The sequence below is a fragment of the Rhinolophus sinicus genome, linkage group LG11 (assembly GCF_036562045.2).
Source record: "Rhinolophus sinicus isolate RSC01 linkage group LG11, ASM3656204v1, whole genome shotgun sequence".
Classification (NCBI taxonomy): Eukaryota; Metazoa; Chordata; class Mammalia; order Chiroptera; family Rhinolophidae; genus Rhinolophus; species Rhinolophus sinicus.
In genome coordinates, this window is record NC_133760.1 from 8,602,939 (window position 1) to 8,621,032 (window position 18,094).

The window sequence follows — 18,094 nt, forward strand, 5'->3', positions numbered from 1 at the left end:
TTTGTCCATTGTATTAGTTTCCTGTGGCTGATGTAACAAATGACCCCCAACTTGGTGGCTGAACAACAATACATTTATTCTCTTAACAGTTCCAGCGGCCAGAAAACTGAAGTCAGTGTCACTGGGCTGAAATCCACGCGTGGGCAGGGCCGGCTCCCTCTGACTGCTCTAGGGGATGGTCCTTCCTGCCTCTCCCAGCTCACTGTCATCTGTGCCTCCCGCTTCACATGGCCTCTCTGTGTCGGTGTCTTCTCCTCTTCTGTCTCTTATAAAGACACTGTCGCTGGATCCAGGGCCTACCTGGGTAATGTAGGGTGATCTCATCTTGAGATCCTTAAATGAATGACATCTGCAAAGACCCTTTTGCCAAATAAGGCAACACTCAATATGGTCTAGGGATTTATTTGGGTGTGGACATTTCTTCTTCCTTGCCACCTGTCAACTGAAAAAATAATATCGTCTAGGTAGTCTGTCACCAAAAGTTTTATTCGGGAAAAGGAATAAGAAAAAGGAAAAAGCGCTGGCACTCAGCACCTGCACGTGCAGATCTGACAAACTATGTGCACACATTGGCCTGTGTCAGGGAGTCAGGAACCATAGAGTTTTATGAAAAGGAAGTTAGGACCATAGAGTTGGGCTAGGTGGGCTCATGAACTTCCATGAGCTCAGCTCCACCTGAGCCCTCCCAGCCTGATCAGTTTCCTTAAAGTCCCACTTCGTCTTTATGACACCCTTCTACCTACTACAGTAATCAAGTCTCGCCCTGGCCGCCCTGCCTCCCTCTACTGAGGACACTTTAGGTTGCATTTAGGACCCACCTCGATAATCCAAGACAATCTCCCCATCTCCAGATCCTTAATTTAATCACATCTGCAAAGACCCTTTTGCCGTGTAAAGTGAGATTCACGGGTGCTGGGGACTGGGATGTGGACATATTTGGGGCCCACTGTGTAATGTATCACATCCACTTTTTTTCAGGGTGTTCAGTCTTTCTCCCAGTGCTTGTAGGTGATCTTTGCAGAATCTGTGTACAGTCCCTTTCTTTGAGGCGGGGATACTTTCTGGGAAGCCTCTCTTTGGAGCCTTGGGGTGAGAAGATTGGCATGGGGGTTGTGGTCTGTGCTTCCCTGGAGGTCCCTAGTCTGCTCAGTGAATTGTCAGCTGTTTGCTGGACGTTTGAATTCCTGTGAGTAAAGCCTGCTTTTCTTGTCCTTAATGCTTGTTTGTGGTGTCTTCTGTCCTACAAAAGTTTTCCCATTTTAACAAACCAGATTTTCCCATCTTTTCCTTTATGGCTCTTACTTTCCCTCACTTGTTCAGGAAGAGCTACTTCACCCCAAGTTATAAGCATCCCCACCCTAAGAGTAGGGTGATTATGATTCCTAGTTTGCAGAGGAGGAAACTGAGGCACAGAGGAAATGAATCGCTTCCATTTCATATTTCTTACGTTCCAGGCACTGTGTGAAGGATTTTACATATCGTTGAGTCCTTGAACCTCCTTGTGTTGCGGAGGGTCCCCCAAACCACCCTCAGGTTCAACAATTTGCTAGAAGAACTCATAGGACTTAGAAAGTCTGATGTGCATATGTCGCATCCAGCACAACATGGGCAGTGAGGGTGCGAGAAGGGGCGGCTTTGGGTTAAGTTTTAAGAAACATACAGAGACTTAGTGCAGTTAAATCTCAGAAGGCCAGGGGTCTCACAGTTCTCAGAGACTGGAGCCCAGAATAAAGCCAACTGGAGGATTTTATTGATAGGGAGTAGTAGTGTTTTTCTGGCATGGTCTGTGAGACTCACTTATCACATTATAGTGTCGGGATGGTTTTTTTCCGGCAGGCCCCCGCTAAGAGCTCCATCCCCCTCCTATAGGAGCTGTCTCCGGCGGGCACTATAGTTAGAGGCCTCCCCGTCAAAACAATGTTGAACAATCACAGCTGTTAGGGACAGACCTCCCGGCACCCTGGTCAGATTTAACCAATCCATAGCGTCGCAATAGCAATAGCGCGTATCCTCCCAAACCCGGAGGCCTAACCCTATAAAACAAAGCACCCGACCCCAGTAAGTCCCCGGAACAATCCCCCTGAGTCCGCCGGCGTAATAAAGCTGTGTTCTCCCTGATCTCTGCGTGCCGCTTGAGTCTCTCGGTCCTCGTCATTTCTCCGCAACAATAGAAACAACCCAAACCAATTTTTTTATTTTATTAGTTTCAGGTGCACAAGACAAAGCAAAACTTAGACATTTATCATTTATATCCCTCACTCTGTGTGAACCCCCCTCCCCCATCCACTATCCCTCTGTACGTTCCCCAAATTAATTTTCAAACCCCCATGACCATCTTGTGAACCCAAACCAATTTTGTTGATCTTCAGACAGCTGAAGCAGAAAGTCCTTGAGGTGAGGTATGCAACTCTTTTAAGGGACATATATCATATGTTGAAATTGTTTCACAGAGCTGAGCAGAGAAAGCTTAATCTTACCACTCTCAAGACTTTTCCCCCAATTAGGTGAGAGGGAAGAAAAGTCAGAGCCAGCAGTAGCTTTTCCCAGGCAGGAGGAAGGGGAGACAAGGGCCCTTCCCAAATCTTTCTAAGGTAGCTCATCGGGGGTCTCCATGGGGTTCCGTCTGTCTTGAGTTGTCCCCCTCGTGGGGAATCTTACTCGTCATTGGCCGCAAACCCTCTTTTGGAGACTAAATAGAGAGAAATATACAGTCCCAGAGATGCACAGTCTCACAGACTCTTCTTTCCTTAAGGAATGACATGGGGGGACAGTCTGCTAGACTGTTGTGTGACAACATGCATATAGTTAAAATTTATCACAGTGAAAGGATACAGATTAAAATCAGCAAAGGGAAAAGGCACATGGAGTGAAGTCCAGGAGAGACCAGGTACAGAGGGGAAAACAGTACATGCAAAGGCCCAGAGATGAGAGTGAGAAGGGTATGTGCAAAAGAAAGAAATTTAACGTCCCAGTACTGGAACATACGGGGGTGACAAGATCACCCAAGGCCTGGGGCCACGGAAAGGAGGGTATGGCCCCAGGTCCCTGCATGACTGACAACTGACGACACCGAACAGCCTGGAGTTGGAGAAGTCAGTATGGAAAGGAATTCCATTCCGATCATTTCTTTGTTTCCCAATCATCGTTTTCTACATATTTCAAGGCAGAGCAGACTCATTACGAGAAAACTCAGCAAACACTGAAAAACATAAAATGGAGTGAAAAAAATCATCTGTAATCCCAGTACCCAGAAATAATCATTGTTACCTTTTAGCTGTTTCATGTCCTAAATGTGTATGTACAGAGAAAGAGTTATGCACTATATATAAGTTACACCTATGTACAAAGCAGGAATCAATCCTCTGATGAAGCATTCTGTATTGGTCTTTTAAGCGATCGATAAGGGGTCTCAGAGAGCTTCGTTTAAGCAGCAGTTCCGGAAGGGAGGTGTCCTAGAAAAGGGCACAGCGTGTGCAAAGACCCCCCTGGCCCAGGAAGTGGTGGGAGTGGTAGGAGCAGAGCAGGAGTGGGGCTAGGATGAGCTGGGGGGTGGGGGGCAGATTTGTGCAGGGCCTGAAGGGCCAGGCTAACGCCCCCTTGAGAGCCCTGGGGAGATGTGGGAGGTTTTTCTTTTGTTTGCTTTGTTAGTGGTGTTTCCTGAAGAGAGTTCAGTGCAGATGGCAGTGTGGGCAGGTGTGGGTAGGGTGAAGGGATCTAGGGAGGGGCGCTGAGGCCCCACCCAGCCCGGGACTGGACACAGCAGAACTGATACCACCCCCAGGTCGCAGAGGGGCACCAGAAGCAGGTCCCAGATGAGCACGTGTAAGAACTGCGTCCTTAGGTCAAGGGTAAGCCCGTTGTGGCTCAGCTAAGGAGGGGGCAGGGGAGACAAGCCCCACCTCTACCTTCTCTCATCCCACCTCTTGCGGGCGCTTCTCTGGAAGGAGATCGCTGTTCTTACTTCTTTCTGCCTGCTCGTTTAAAATATAATCAGCCAATAGGAAAAGAAGGAACAAGAAAGGCCCACATTTCTAGCCTGTTAATGGTACAATTTGCTTTTCATCAAAACCAGATCATAATGTGTGCCTTTCAGTATCATGCTGGTTGCATCTCTGCGTGCGAATGCACACAAATCTAGTCAGCAATTTTCATTTTGTTCTGTAATACATAGAGAAGAAGAAACGAAATACACAGGTCACCACCAACCTAGGTTCAGCCCAGCTTCTCCCAACCTTGCAAATGACCTTGTGAGACCTTTGAAGGGTATGGTGACCCTCGCGTGACTGCCATCTGGTGACTTCTAACCCAGAGAGGAGCCTCTTTCTTTGCTCCCACCCCCAACCCTGCACGTGTTCTTGTGGGATACCTAGGGGACTTCCCATCACACACAGAGATCGGGGCCTAGGAGCGGGTACGGGCTCAGAAGAGGGCAGAATACAAAGGAGCTGCCCCTGATGACTTGCAAAGGGAGAGAACACCCCCTCCCCAGACATGTCACTGTGGGAGCGAGGGGAAGGGACCACAAAACTACAGCCTCCCTCTGGATGAGAACTGTTGTGCATACCCCTCACCTGGTGACAGATAGACTCGGCCCAGAGAGGGCAGGACACTTGTCTGAGGTCACACAGTGGGAAGTTGGGACGAAGCTAAGTTGATGGCACAGAACCCCCTGTCCGGTAGCAGGCCTGCCCCTCCATGGAACTCAGAGCTCCCAGGAAGAAGGGAGAGAAGAACGTGTCTCTGTGGTCCCTGAGCTCAGGTGGACCAGAAGGGGAGCTGCCAGCGGGGCTGGGACCTACCTAGGGTTCCCTAGGTGTATGTCCTGCAGTCTTCAGCCTCTGACTTTTTGGGGTTCATGGGGATGACAAAAAACTTCCCCTTGATTTGGCAGCACCTCTGTGTGGGGCGGTGGAAGGGGTAGAAGTCTCTGCAGCAGCTCCACTTGGAGTCGTTGGGGTCCAGGGCCACACTGCCACACGGTCGCCACCTCTCTTCTCTCAGCACCAACAACTCACCTGGGGCCAGATAGCTCAGCGTGAGGCCTGGACAGTCCTGGGCGGAGAGCCTTCTCCTGTGCCTTATCTCCCTTGCATCCATTCCTCTCTTGTTTTTAATACCTTTCTTAAGCTAGATTTCACATATCAGACAATTAACACATTTATAGTGTACAGTTCAGTCGTTCTTAGTTGAAGGCTTGTGCCATTATCACAGTCAATTCTAGAACATTATCATCCTAAAAAAAAAACCTGTATCCATTAGCAGTCACTCCCCATTTCTCCCAACCTCGCCCCACCCCAGCCCTGGGCAACCACCAATCTACTTACTATGTGTATAGATCTGCCTATTCTGGATACTGACTGCACCATTTTCCATTCCCGCCAGCAGCACATAAGAGTGCTGGTCTTCACCAACATTTGTTATCTGACTTTTTTATTATAACCACCCTATTGTGTGGGAAGTGGTATCTCCTTGTGGTTTTTTATTTCCATTTTCCTTCATCCATTGATCATTGACCCAGAACCTATGTCAGATGTCCGGTTTGCCTAAGTGCCAAAGCAGTCCTGCCCCCTTTCCTCTGGCTGCCTCCTTTCTCACCCACCTTCTTTCTGGCGCAGGGGGTGGGATTTGCACTCAGTTCCCAGGCCCTCAGTGGGCTCCTGACCTTGTGGGCAGCATTACCAACCACTCACCTTGGGCACTGCCCAGGTCACAGCCAAAGAAATGCATATAACCTGTAGTCCTAAAAGGGATCAACCTCACTCAGGTTACCAAATGACAGTGAGTGGGACAGTGAGATGGCCCTGTCTACTACCCATGAGATGGCCAAAATAATCAAGTCGATTCCAGGCCCCAGGAACTGAGGGTGTGGACACCCTCCTGTGACAGAACAGATCAGGGTGTGCAGGCATGAGGTCAAGCATATTTCAGTAGGCAGCGCACATCCGCTGCGGGGGCAGGCGGCAAGCTTCCAGGGCAAGCGGCGAATTCCAGGGCAAGGAGACACTTGTCCCTGCCAATTTCCATTCTTGCTCACACTATCCGAGGTGAATTAGCGTCACCTCCCTCACTTAGAGTTCTCAGCCCCAGGATTTGGAGCTGGTTCACCTCTTCTTGGTTCGTTCTATTCTTTTCATCCCTCACGCCCTCACTGTACTTACCTGGTCCTCGGGCTCCTGTCAGGGCTGAAACTAATCACCTCATGTTAGGAGTTTGCTTCAAAAATTAGAAGACAGAGGACTCCTCAGCTACAGGTAAGAAGAGTTCAAGCTCCTTTCTCCCTCGCCTGTGCTGTGTGGCCTCAGGCAATGAACTTCACCCCTCTGAGCCACACTTTTTCCATCCCTAAAAGGGCCTCTTCTGCTTCATGGGGGTGTCACTCAGCCTGAGGGTGGCTCTAAGGTGGGGGGTACCAAGTGGTGTTGACAGAAGGGAGTTTTAACAGAAACCTTCTCCAGCTGGGCCTACGGTGAGATGGGACTCTTGACTTTGGCTTTTGACTCAGCCAATTACTCCTCCCTCCCAGCCCAGCAGATGCCCCATTTCTGCTCCCTCCCTATGCCCCAGCACCCACATTCAGCACAAGGGGCTGGCACGGGATCCTCACAGGGCCCCCTCCCCCAAATCCCCAGAGGTGGGAAATGAGTCAGAATGCAGCCCTGAGGCTGGCATTTCAGCTGAGCAGGAGCACAGAAGTGGAAGTTTTGCCCCTCACTACTGCCCGGCCACCTCAGAGGCCAGACTTCCCTGTACGCCACACCCATACTCACCTTTGAAGGGATGGGGACTTCCGTGCACCAATGAGAATGGCAGGAGGACGAAAACTGTAGGGGAGAGAGGTGTGAGGGTTGGGGTCCCAGCTGGAGGAGGCGGATGGTGGGAGGCCCCGGGGTGTGGGAGGTGTACCTGACAAGGTAAGGAGTCCGGGTACTCCCTGCTGGCACTGGTCCTGGGCTCTGGCCTGCATCTTGCTGCCTCTGGCTGGCACACGTTTATGAAGGCCACAGTGCCTGGGGAAGACAGTTTATAAATCCTGCAGTATGCTAATGAGGTAACTGCGTGGGATGGGACTGGCAAAAATTTAGACAGGGTTGTGATCAGACTTTCCCAACTCTCTGGGAGGGGAGATATCTGGAGAAAGCATTCAGTCCTGTAGCCAGTGATTTCATTATTCTCACCTGCTTGACACACTCCCTGGCAGGCCGGCACAGTTGAAGGGCCAGAGAATGAAACGGTGGTTTGTTTTATTTTGTTTGACATTAACAGGTGGAAGAAATTTATTCAAATTAAATGTTTTAAGTGAGAGGGCTGAAAATGAGAAGGATAAAAAATAAGTGCCATTTCTGGGGCGGTGGGTTAGCTCAGCTGGTTAGAGCGCGGTGCTCTTAACAACAACGTTGCCGGATCGATCCCCACGTGGGCCAGTGTGAGCTGCACCCTCCACAACTAGATTGAAACAACTATGTGACTTGGAGCTGAGGGGTCCTGGAAAAACACAGATAAATAAATAAATAAAATTTTTAAAAGTGCCATTTCAATATGAGCGACTTAGATGTGTACCCTCAAAAGCTCAGAAGGCTACAGGTGGCTTTCTTCATTTAGTGGATAACTGAGAATAGAACAGATAGAGTGCAACCTACAACCTGCATTTTTAACTAACTACTCTGGGTATTAGACTTAGATGGGAAAAGAGAGCACTAATGAACAAAAACAAGTCTATTAATGGGTTGGGAGGGGGAGCGGGGGATCATGATTTTCTGTTTAAAGCAGTTAAAGCAAAAGTTGACTTATGTGACTTAAAAGGGAAATACTGTAAAACTCTGGCTTCAAGATTTCTCTCTACGTCATCAGATTTTAGATACTTGACTTTCATGACAATTCAAAGGGGATAATTTTTAACAGTAGTTGTGGGGACAGAGTCCCGGACCTCCCAGGCTCTGGGCGGCGGCGTGATAGTGAATGACCGTCAACTGTGATTGGTTTGCCATCAGCTGTAACTGGTTAGCCAATTGGCTACTGATGTAAGTGCCAGGGCTGCGTTGATTGGTTGGTTGGTTGGCAGGCAGAGAAGTGAATGGCGGACTGCGTTCGTCTTGCCCGGCAGTCAGAGAGAATATAGTGGTGTGACTCCCCTATACATGGCTCCGTGAGTGTTTCTTTTTGGCCTAGCCGTGTCCTACGTTCTTACGTGGGGAGCGGGACCAGAGGCCCCACAGGCCTGCCCGCACGACAGTAGTTCTGATTACATTCAGGAAATAATCACATGTGTAAACTTTTAGTCAGTAGCAGCAAAACTGTCCCCTCCCTCATGGGAGACGTGGGTGCAAAGGGACGTGGTCCCTTTCTCAGCTTTCTCTGGAAACGCGTTCTGATTCATACAGAAAGAATAGAATCTCTGTACTCCCTTCTAGACCTCGCCCTCTTGGTAACTTTTATAATGAAACTGTAATAACATTTTCTGGGCATTCTGTGAGTCCTTCTGGCAAATTATTGAACCTGAGGGGGTTGTGGGAGTCCCTGGATTTGTAGCCAGTCTGTCAGAAGTGCATGTGGCCTGGGAGCCCCACTTGTGGCTGCTGTCTGGGATGGGAGGCAGTCTTGTGGGACTAAGCCTTTACCTTGGGGAGTCTGTACCTACTCGGGTGATTATGGTCAGAATTGCATTATAGTACACCCAGTTGGGGGTGAAACAGAGCTATACCTAAGCTAATTTCTCCAAATTAGCTTTTCTTTTTAAATTGTGGCAAGAAATACTTAATATAAATTGATTATTTTAACTATTTTAAGTGTACAGTTCAGTGGCATTTAATACATTCACAATGTTGTGCAACTGTCACCACCATCTATTTCCAGAACTTTTTCATCATCCCAAACAGAAACTCTGACCTCCTTAAACAATCTAGTTACCTTTTTCTGCAATTATTTTTAACCTTTTAAACCGCAATTACTTTTGCACCAACATGATAAAACACTTAGGAAGTGCAATTGGGGTTCTTTGTTCTTTTGATTATGGTTTATTCTAGTGGATGTGAAATGGTATCTCATTGTATTTTTTAAACAAGATTTTTATTAGGGCCGGCCCAGTGGCTTAGGCGGTTGGAGCTCCGTGCTCCTAACTCCGAAGGCTGCCGGTTCAATTCCCACATAGGCCAGTGGGCTCTCAACCACAAGGTTGCTGGTTCAATTCCTGGACTCTGGCAGGGGATGTTGGGCTCCGCCCCCTGCAACTAACAACTGGCAACTGGACCTGGAGCTGAGCTGCACCCTCCACCACTAAGACTGAAAGGACAACAACTTGACTTAGGGGGAAAAAAAGTCCTGGAAGTACACACTGTTCCCCAGTAAAGTCCTGTTCCCCTTCCCCAATTAAATTAAATTAAATTTAAAAAAAAGATTTTTACTAAAATACAGCTAACATACAATATTATATTAGTTTCAGGTGTACATCATAGTTATTCAACAGTACCCACCTGGCACTATACAGTTATTACCACATTACTGATAATATTCCCTGTGCTAAAGTGATCACTATGTTACGTCCAGCAACCACCTGGCACTGTACCCGCTATCACAGTATTATTGACTGTATTTCTATGCTGTATATTACATCTCCAAGACTTACTTGTTTTATATCTGGAACTTTGAACCTCTTATTCTTCTTTGTCTCTTCCCCCTTTTAAATTTTTCAATTAGAGTTGACATTCAATATTATTTTATATTATTTCAGGTATACAGCATAGTGGTTAGACTCGTTGTGGGGTTTTTTTGTTTTGTTTTATTATTGGGGAACAGTGTGTTTCTCCAGGGCCCATCAGCTCCAAGTCATTGTCCTTCAATCTAGTTGTGGAAGGCGCAGCTTAGTTCCAAGTCCAGTTGCCATTTACAATCGTTAGTTGCAGGGGGCACAGCCCACCATCCCATGGGGGAATTGAACCCGCAACCTTGTTGTTGAGAGCTCCTGCTCTAACCAACTGAGCCATCCGGCCACAAGACTCATTGTAATTTTGATTTGCACTTTCCTGATGGCTAATGTGTTGAGCATCTTTTCATGGGCTTATTGACCATTTGTATATCTTCTTTGTTGAAATGTCTATTCAAACCTTCTGCCCATGTTAATTGGGTTATTTATCTTCCTATTGTTGAGTTTTAAGAGCTTTTTGTATGTTATGGTTTCAAGTCCTCTATCAGATACACGATTCACAAATATTTTCTCCCAGTCTGTGGCTTGCTTTCTCAGTTTCTTAATGGTGTAACATTATTTTTCTAAATAACTTTTGAGGTATAATTTACATGCAGTAAACTGTACCTATTTTTGTAAAAAGCTGTACTTATTTTAGGTGTTCAATTTGATAGGTTTTATCAAATCATAGCTTAATTTATAGATTGTGATCACAGGTATACTCCATGAAACCACCACCACTGTCAAGATACAGATATTTTCATCACCCCCCAAATTTCCTTGTGTTCCTTTGCAGCCCATCCCTCCTGCCACCCCTGCACTCAGGGAACCACTGACCTGCTCACTGTGCATTCATCAGAAAAAGTTTTTTCCAAATGGCCAAAAATAATACTCTTTAAAACAATATTTTATGTTGAATTGTGAAATGTTGCAGATATAATATAATGAACACCCATGTATCTACCACTTAGAATTAATAGATATGAACATTTTGCCCTATTTGCTTTGACTTTCTCCCCTTTTTTAGGAGGTAAAGCTAGACACCCCATTCTCCCTCCCTCCCCTCATCTGACCTGAAGTTGCTGAGTATTAGTCCATGTGAAATGTTATACTTTTCCTATATATGTCTATCTATAGTGAATGCATTTTTTTTTGTTTTTATCACCATGTACATATCTTCTGGAACTTGTATTTCTTTACTCCACATTATGTTTTGGGGATTTTTCTGTGTTGAACTACGTAAAACTCACTCATTCTTTTCATTATTTTTCCTTTGCAAACCATGAGATTTATTAGTCAAGAAACATTTCAGAGTTGTTGTCAGTTGGCAAAAGCTTGCCTGTTGGTATGAGACACTGCTGGAGAAGTAAACATGAGTGAGTTCACCATTTTTGCTGTTTTCTTTTAACTATTGTGCTGGACAGTCATAGCTTAATTTATAGATTGTGATACGAAAATCCTCCTCAATTTTAGGCTGACTTTTCCTTTTGAGCCTTGACCTTTAAGGGACTGTTTAGATGTATGGACATAATTGACTTATGGAATTTGACTTTTCAAAAAAAAATATGGTATAAAAACACAGACTATAAAATTGTATTATAAAAATATAAAAGACACTATTAACCATTCATCAAATTTTGTTTTTTGAATAAGAAAGAAATGTGCTGTTGTTGTATCTTTGAGTCTCCTTAACAAGGCCATGGTCGTGCCCCTCCCTCTCCGATTTTGAGTGGGGACTGGACTTTCTCGGGCCTGGATCCTGAATCCATTTATCTTCTGACTGACCCTCAGTGACCTCTTGGAGAGTTGGAATAGAGAGTTCAAGATTCCATCACTTGATGTAAACTGATTTCCATGGAACTTGGATTCATATTTTTTATCTTCATTGGTTTGTTTGTTTTCTCCTTTCTTCTGCTTAAAGAAGTCATTTTAGGGGCCGGCCCGGTGGCTCAGGCGCTTGGAGCGCCTAACTCTGAAAGCTGCTGGTTCGATTCCCACATGGGCCAGTGGGCTCTCAACCACAAGGTTGCTGGCTGGACTCCCACAAGGGATGGTGGGGCTGTGCCCCCTGCAACTAGCAATGGCAACTGGACCTGGAGCTGAGCTGCGGCCTCCACTACTAAGACAACAACTTGACTTGGGAAAAAGTCCTAAAAATACACACTGTTCCCCAATAAAGTTCTGTTCCCCCTCCCCAATAAAATCTTTTTTTAAAAAAAGCTAATAGACCAAAGCTCACATCAACCAATGAAGGCAAGTTTTCTTCAACATCTTCCCCCCAGGGCTAGACAAGCCATGCTGCAGCTGAGCAGTTTTAAAGCTGGCGTGGGGGGAGGTAGGAAGCCTCGTGCCTCCTCATCCCTGGGAGGCAGCAAGGAGCACGTTCTTAGGGCGGCATCCCTGCAAGACAGATAAGCAGTGAGAACAACTTCATGGCGGTTCTTCATAAGCCTCCTGTGCTCTCCTGGCCCAGAGGATAAGCGTGTTCCACCACAACTGACGTTCGCTGCACTTAACTCTTGCTGTGTGTCCCAGGCGGAGACGTGAAAGTACCAGGGAACTTGAAGCATCTCCGTAAACCTACCAAACATAAAAAATAAAAATAGCTCCTGGAACTAATCATTGACTTTGGAAAGACTGTAGGATGCAAACGCAACATGCAAACAATCAAGTGTTTCTTTACACTGACATTAACAATTAGAAATTGAAATTTAAAAGAAGAATCCCATTTACCCCCAGCCCCCATTGAAATACTTAGGGATGAGTCAATAAAACATGTACAGGACGTACATGCAGGAAACTACAATGGATGAGAGAAATCAAAGAGGAAATAAATAAATAAGGAGACTTATTTACATAGTGACTTAAATTGAGGTATAAATATAATTAAAATGTCATTTTTCCCTAAATTGATCTACAGATTTAACATAATTGCCATCAAGATCCCAGCAGGAATTTTTGGTGATTCAGACAAGCTAATTCTAAAATTTTTATTGAAAGGCAAAGCATACTACAATAGCCAAAACAATTTTGGAAAAAAAAAACAATTGGGGGACCCATGCTACCAATTTAAAGAATTACTATAAAGCCACAGTAGTCAAGACAATGTAGTGTTGGCAAATGGATAGACAGATAGATCAGCAGAATGGAATATAGGCTAGAAATAGACCCACACAAATATACACAAAGATGCCAAGGGAATTGGAGAATTAGAGTCTTTTCAATAAATGGAAGTAGAAGCATTAGGCATTCATATATTGGGGGGGGGTGAGAATCTATAATTATACCTCACATTTTATATTAATACAATGTTTAACTCCAAATGGATCCAAATGTAAAATCAAAACTACAAGTATTCTAGAAGAAAATCATGGAGAAAATATTAGTGGTCCTGAGACATGACATCAGAAACAGAATCCATAATGGAAAATATTGATAAATTGCACTTGTCAAAATTTAAAATATTTTGGGGGAAATATTTGCACATCACCTATCTGCCATAGGACTTGTATCCTGAATACGCAAGACTATGAAAAGTAGATATCAGGATATACAAGGACATGAAAAACTCTCAAAAGTAAACAGTAAGAACACAAAGAATGAGCACAGATGGGGAAAGGTGAGCAGCACTTTGCAGAGGATTACAGATGGCAGATGAGCACACGAAAGATGCTCAAGTTCGTTAGCCATCAGGGAACTGCAAGTTAAGACCACAATGAAATGCCTCCTCCCATCTATCAGAATGGTTAAAATTAACAAAATATTGACAATACTAAGTGCTGACAAGGGTGCCGAGACACCGGACCTCTCACACGTTACTGCTGGAAATGCAAAATGGTCCAGCACTCAGAAAAACAGTTCGGCAGTTTCTTATGGTAACTTTTCTAACCATATTGGGGCTTTCCTACCCCGATAAACTTTAATTTAAAAAAATTAAAGATTCACTTATCATATGACTCAGCACTCACACTCCTGGGCACTTATCCCAGGGAAACAAAAACTGATATTCTCACAAAATATTTACATGAATAGTCATCACAGTTTTATTTGTAATAGCCCCAAACTATAAACAACCCAAATGTCCATCAATAGATGAATTGCTAGAGAAGTTGTGAACTATCCATACGATGAAACACTCCTCAGCAATTCAAGGAACGAAATACTGACAACATCCAACACTTGGATCACAAGGTCATTTTCCCTGGTGAAAGAAGCTAGTCTCAAAAGATTATGTGTGGAGTACTTCCATTTATGTAACAATCTGGGAAAGGAGAATCTATAAAGATAGAGAATAGACTGTGGTTGCCAGGGCTTAAGTGAAGATGCGGGGGGGAGGTGTGACCACAAAAAGACCTCATCAGGGTGTGTGTGTGTGTGTGTGTTTGTTTGTTTGTTTGTTTGTTTTTGGGGGGTGAAGGAACTGTTCTGAGGAGAAACGATGTCTATAGAGTCTGACAACCAGAAGGGCTTTGTACACGTGGACTATTGTTATTGCCCGTAGTCGTCACTTTTACCTTCCATCTAGAAACCTCAAATAACCAGTCCATTTATGAAGTTAAATGAATTTCTCTCTCAGTTTACAGGGCACTGGTATTCCTCACTATGTAAATTTATACAATGAATATATTTGATAGACACACTTGACATTGTTGAGCCAAAAGAGATAACGTGAATCACTGTTGTCATGTACAAGCGTGTGAGAGTTTTGAGTTGGGCAGGAGTCCTGGTAGGAGGCTGATGGGTCCTGTGTCAGCTGTTCCTCTGACTGAATTCCGTCTTGGGCTTGTCTATACGTGTGGCGCATTCTGTGTCACCTTCCCTGCACTTCCCTGAGTGGTTAACCCTGCAAGGATCCCAGGGGTGCATCTGTCGTACCTGGTGGCACCAACTGCACACTCGGGTCCAATTTAGAAATAGGTTATGGGCAACTCTAAGTCTCTTACCTAAGTAGCACTATGGGAAGTTACAGTGTTGACCAAAAGAACACACAGGTTTCTCATTAAACTTTTCTTCTGAAGGTTTTACGATGTGTGCAAAAGTCACCTGGATCTTTTCTCATCAACATGTGGGAATTGTCTCCACCCAGAACAAACTCCTAGGAAATGTCTGATTATGCTCATTACTGCACTGCAGAACCAAAATGTTCAATTTTAAAATGTAGTCAGCAAAATAAATAAATAAATAAATAAGAAAAATAACTGAATTGTACACTTTTTCTTTCAACTTCCAAGATCATTTTTCCTAGAATCTGGATACAATTAACTGTAGCAAGACAGTGCTCAATATTCCTTAAACCCCGTTTTAGGTTCTTTGAACTCCCTCAGTATTTGTAAATGTGAAAATCACATTCTAGTAACTGGAAAACTAAAATTTGATATACCAACAAATTTACTTAATATTGATGTAACAATACAAAATTTTATATGCAACACTCAGACTTTAATATTACAGAACCTGGCCTTTGTAAACTACCTTACACATCAACAAAGTTACTCTTTGCTTATCTGTCCTAACTTACGAAGTGCTGCACCAACAGACCCCCTCCCATAGCTTTTTACTGTGTAAACAGATGATTCCTCCCCTCAAGACAAGGAGAAAAAACCCAACGTTCCCACCCAGAAAAAAACGTTAACCCGAAATCATCATATCCTATAGTTTCAGCGGATGTAACACCAGAAATATTACGATGCATTGTAATCATTAACAGTGGGTTGCATTATAGGAGAAGAACCACAAAGTCGGGAAACCCCAATCTTTCTTCATTGTGTTAATTTTACCAACTCAGTCAGTCACTGAGAGACTCTTTGAATTTTCATTTGAAGGCGTCTAGACTAGCACTATCCTCTAGAACTTTCTGCAATGGCCCTTTATCTGCACTGTACAATATGGGAGCCACCAGCCACACGGGGCTACTGAACATTTGAAATGCAGTCAGTGAAACTGAGGCATTTTATTCATTTTATTTAATTTTAATTAATTAAAATAGCCAGTGTGTCCAGTGCCTGCAGTATTGGACAGTATATTAGGAGAGAATCTCAGGGTTCTTGACCAGGCCCCAAGGTCCTCCAAGATCTGCTCACCTGGAAAACAGTTCTGAGCTACGGCTGAAGTCGGCAGGTCCTGGGAGAGCTCTGGGTTCCAGGGACTCATTTGGTTCCAATCTCTCGGGCTCTTCCAAGGTGTATTTTTTCGAAACTTCAGCTGCACCTGTCCCAGGTGATCCAAGCAGTGAGGTGCCCCTGGATCAGACCTCACGACCCCAAAGGCCTCACTAGGTTCCTTCTCCTAAGGGGTGACTACGACCATCACAGACCCGACAGATGGGGCGAGTCCATCCTACAGCTGTAACTTGCCCCATTACATCCAACTCCCCCTGCAGTGCACGATTGTCATACTATTATAAAGCCTTTAAATAGCCCCCAACATTGCAGGGGATTTTTGTGCTAGTCATTTTTTTAAATATGGGCATTTAAAATAAAGCATGATTTTGAAAACTCTTTTTGCCTTGCTTTATTTTTCAATATGCAGCTTCCTTAGAAGACAGAAAAGAGGCAAACACTTCTGGGCTCTGTGAAGTAAACCATATTGCAATGCGGCAATGAGCCTCGATCTCCTCACCTGTAGAAGATGCAGTGACTGTGCTTCTTACTGGTGACCATTCCGTGTGCCATGTTTTGACCTGATTAATAGTCTGGGAAGTAGTTTTAGTATCAGTTAGGAGCCCTGCCTACTGGACCAAGCCTTGGGAAAATTGAAGCAAGTCTTCTGTCAAGTAGTGCCTGGGACGGATGTGTTCCTTGAATGTAAATTGTGCACCATGGAGATGGTGGTGAGATATGTACTTTACGCTACTTAGAAGGAACAAGGGTGTTCAGCCAGTTTACTCTGATAAGCATAGAGCCACCACCTACTGCTCAAGGGCCGAGTGATCTATAATTTCCCACTTACTTCAGAGGATAACCACTGCTGGTGCCAGGTTAAAGTACCTGGTTAAAGTGTGTGTGTATATATATATATATAGTCACAGGATGTGGAGTACAGCATAGGGAATAGAGTCAATGGAATTGTAACAGCTACATATGATTTCAGAGGGGTAGTAGATTGCTGGTAGATTGAGTTATCACTTTGTGTAACTGTCTAACTATTACATAGTTTTGTACGCCTGAAACTAATTTTAAAAAAAAGAGAGACATAAACCATATGGTATTGGCTGGGGACTGGGTGGTGGGCAGACACTGCAAGATCCTACAAGGGACAGTTCATGAAAGTTAGATGGGCCTCAATATGACTCCTGGTGCAAGCTGGGAGGACGGGGGGAAATTATAATGGAAGCTGAGAAAAAGTATATCATATAGTAGCAAAACTTTGGTGGCACTGATTCCTGAGGGAACATTTACAATAGTAAATATACCTAACAAACTGGTAGATTTGAGTTAAGACTATTTCTAGAGAGAATATTGAATGTACCAGTTGGGTATTTTTAGCCACTGTCGACTAAAATATAATATTGACTAGGTGTTTCATCACCAAAGAAGATTTATTCAGGAAAAAGAAAGGTTGCAACCCAGTGCATGCAGACATGGCAAGTCACTATGGCCTGCATTTCAAGATGGAGGGGTATTTATAGAAGAGACATGGAAGTTAGAACCGTAGAGCGTTATTGTAAACAGAGTTCTTCCTGTAGGGCTCTCACGATTTAGTAGAGCTAGAGAACTTCCCTAAGCCCTTCTTCTTCCCATAAACCCTCCGGACTGATTATGTTTGCTTAAAGTTTTAGTTTATCTTTATCACCACATATGATAAGAGTAAATATATGAGATGTAGGGAGAGAGAGAGAGTTCAGTTTTCAAGCAAATTTTAGGTTATGTATCTAGAACTACCAGGACGAACTGAGTTCAAAAATAAAACTGCCTCTTCAAATTGCAAGATTCCCAAATTGAAACCAGATTCCTGGCAAAGATCAAATCCAGGGTGAGGCTGTTATATTCTCTTTAAGACCTCAGAAATATCCATGGTGATGCCACATAAAACCCTCAACAAAACAGAATGCCCTCTAAGTATCTCAAGGTCATACCTCTTGGACCCGGCCAAATAAACTAAAGGGCATTTCTCTTAAGATTCACAGGAGATCTTTGCATGTCCTGAATCTGAGTTCTTGGTCAGATAGGTGATTGCAAGTGGTTTCTCACAATCTAGAACTTGCCTTTTCTTGCTCTTGCTGGTGTCTTTTGAGGAATGAAAGTTCTTAATTTCAGTGTATTCCACTGTGTCAAACTTTTTCTTTATACCTACTCCTTTTTATGTTTTGTTTAACAAATACCACCCAGCTCAAAGTTGTGATGATATTTTTCTCTGTTTTTTTAAATAAAAGTGTTATTTTTGTGCCTCTCACATTTTGATCTGTAATCCCTATGGAAT

General features: G+C 44.2%; 1 long non-coding RNA gene across 1 annotated transcript; it reads right to left on the minus strand.

Annotated features, from left to right (window-relative positions):
- Positions 1-2,296: 2,296 nt before the first annotated feature.
- Positions 2,297-7,394, minus strand: LOC141567433 (uncharacterized). Its single transcript, XR_012490016.1, has 4 exons — positions 6,904-7,394; positions 6,768-6,821; positions 4,800-5,015; positions 2,297-3,199 (listed from the first exon to the last, which is right to left on the minus strand). It is a non-coding gene; the product is annotated as an uncharacterized LOC141567433 (long non-coding RNA).
- Between the last annotated feature and the right edge of the window lie 10,700 nt (positions 7,395-18,094).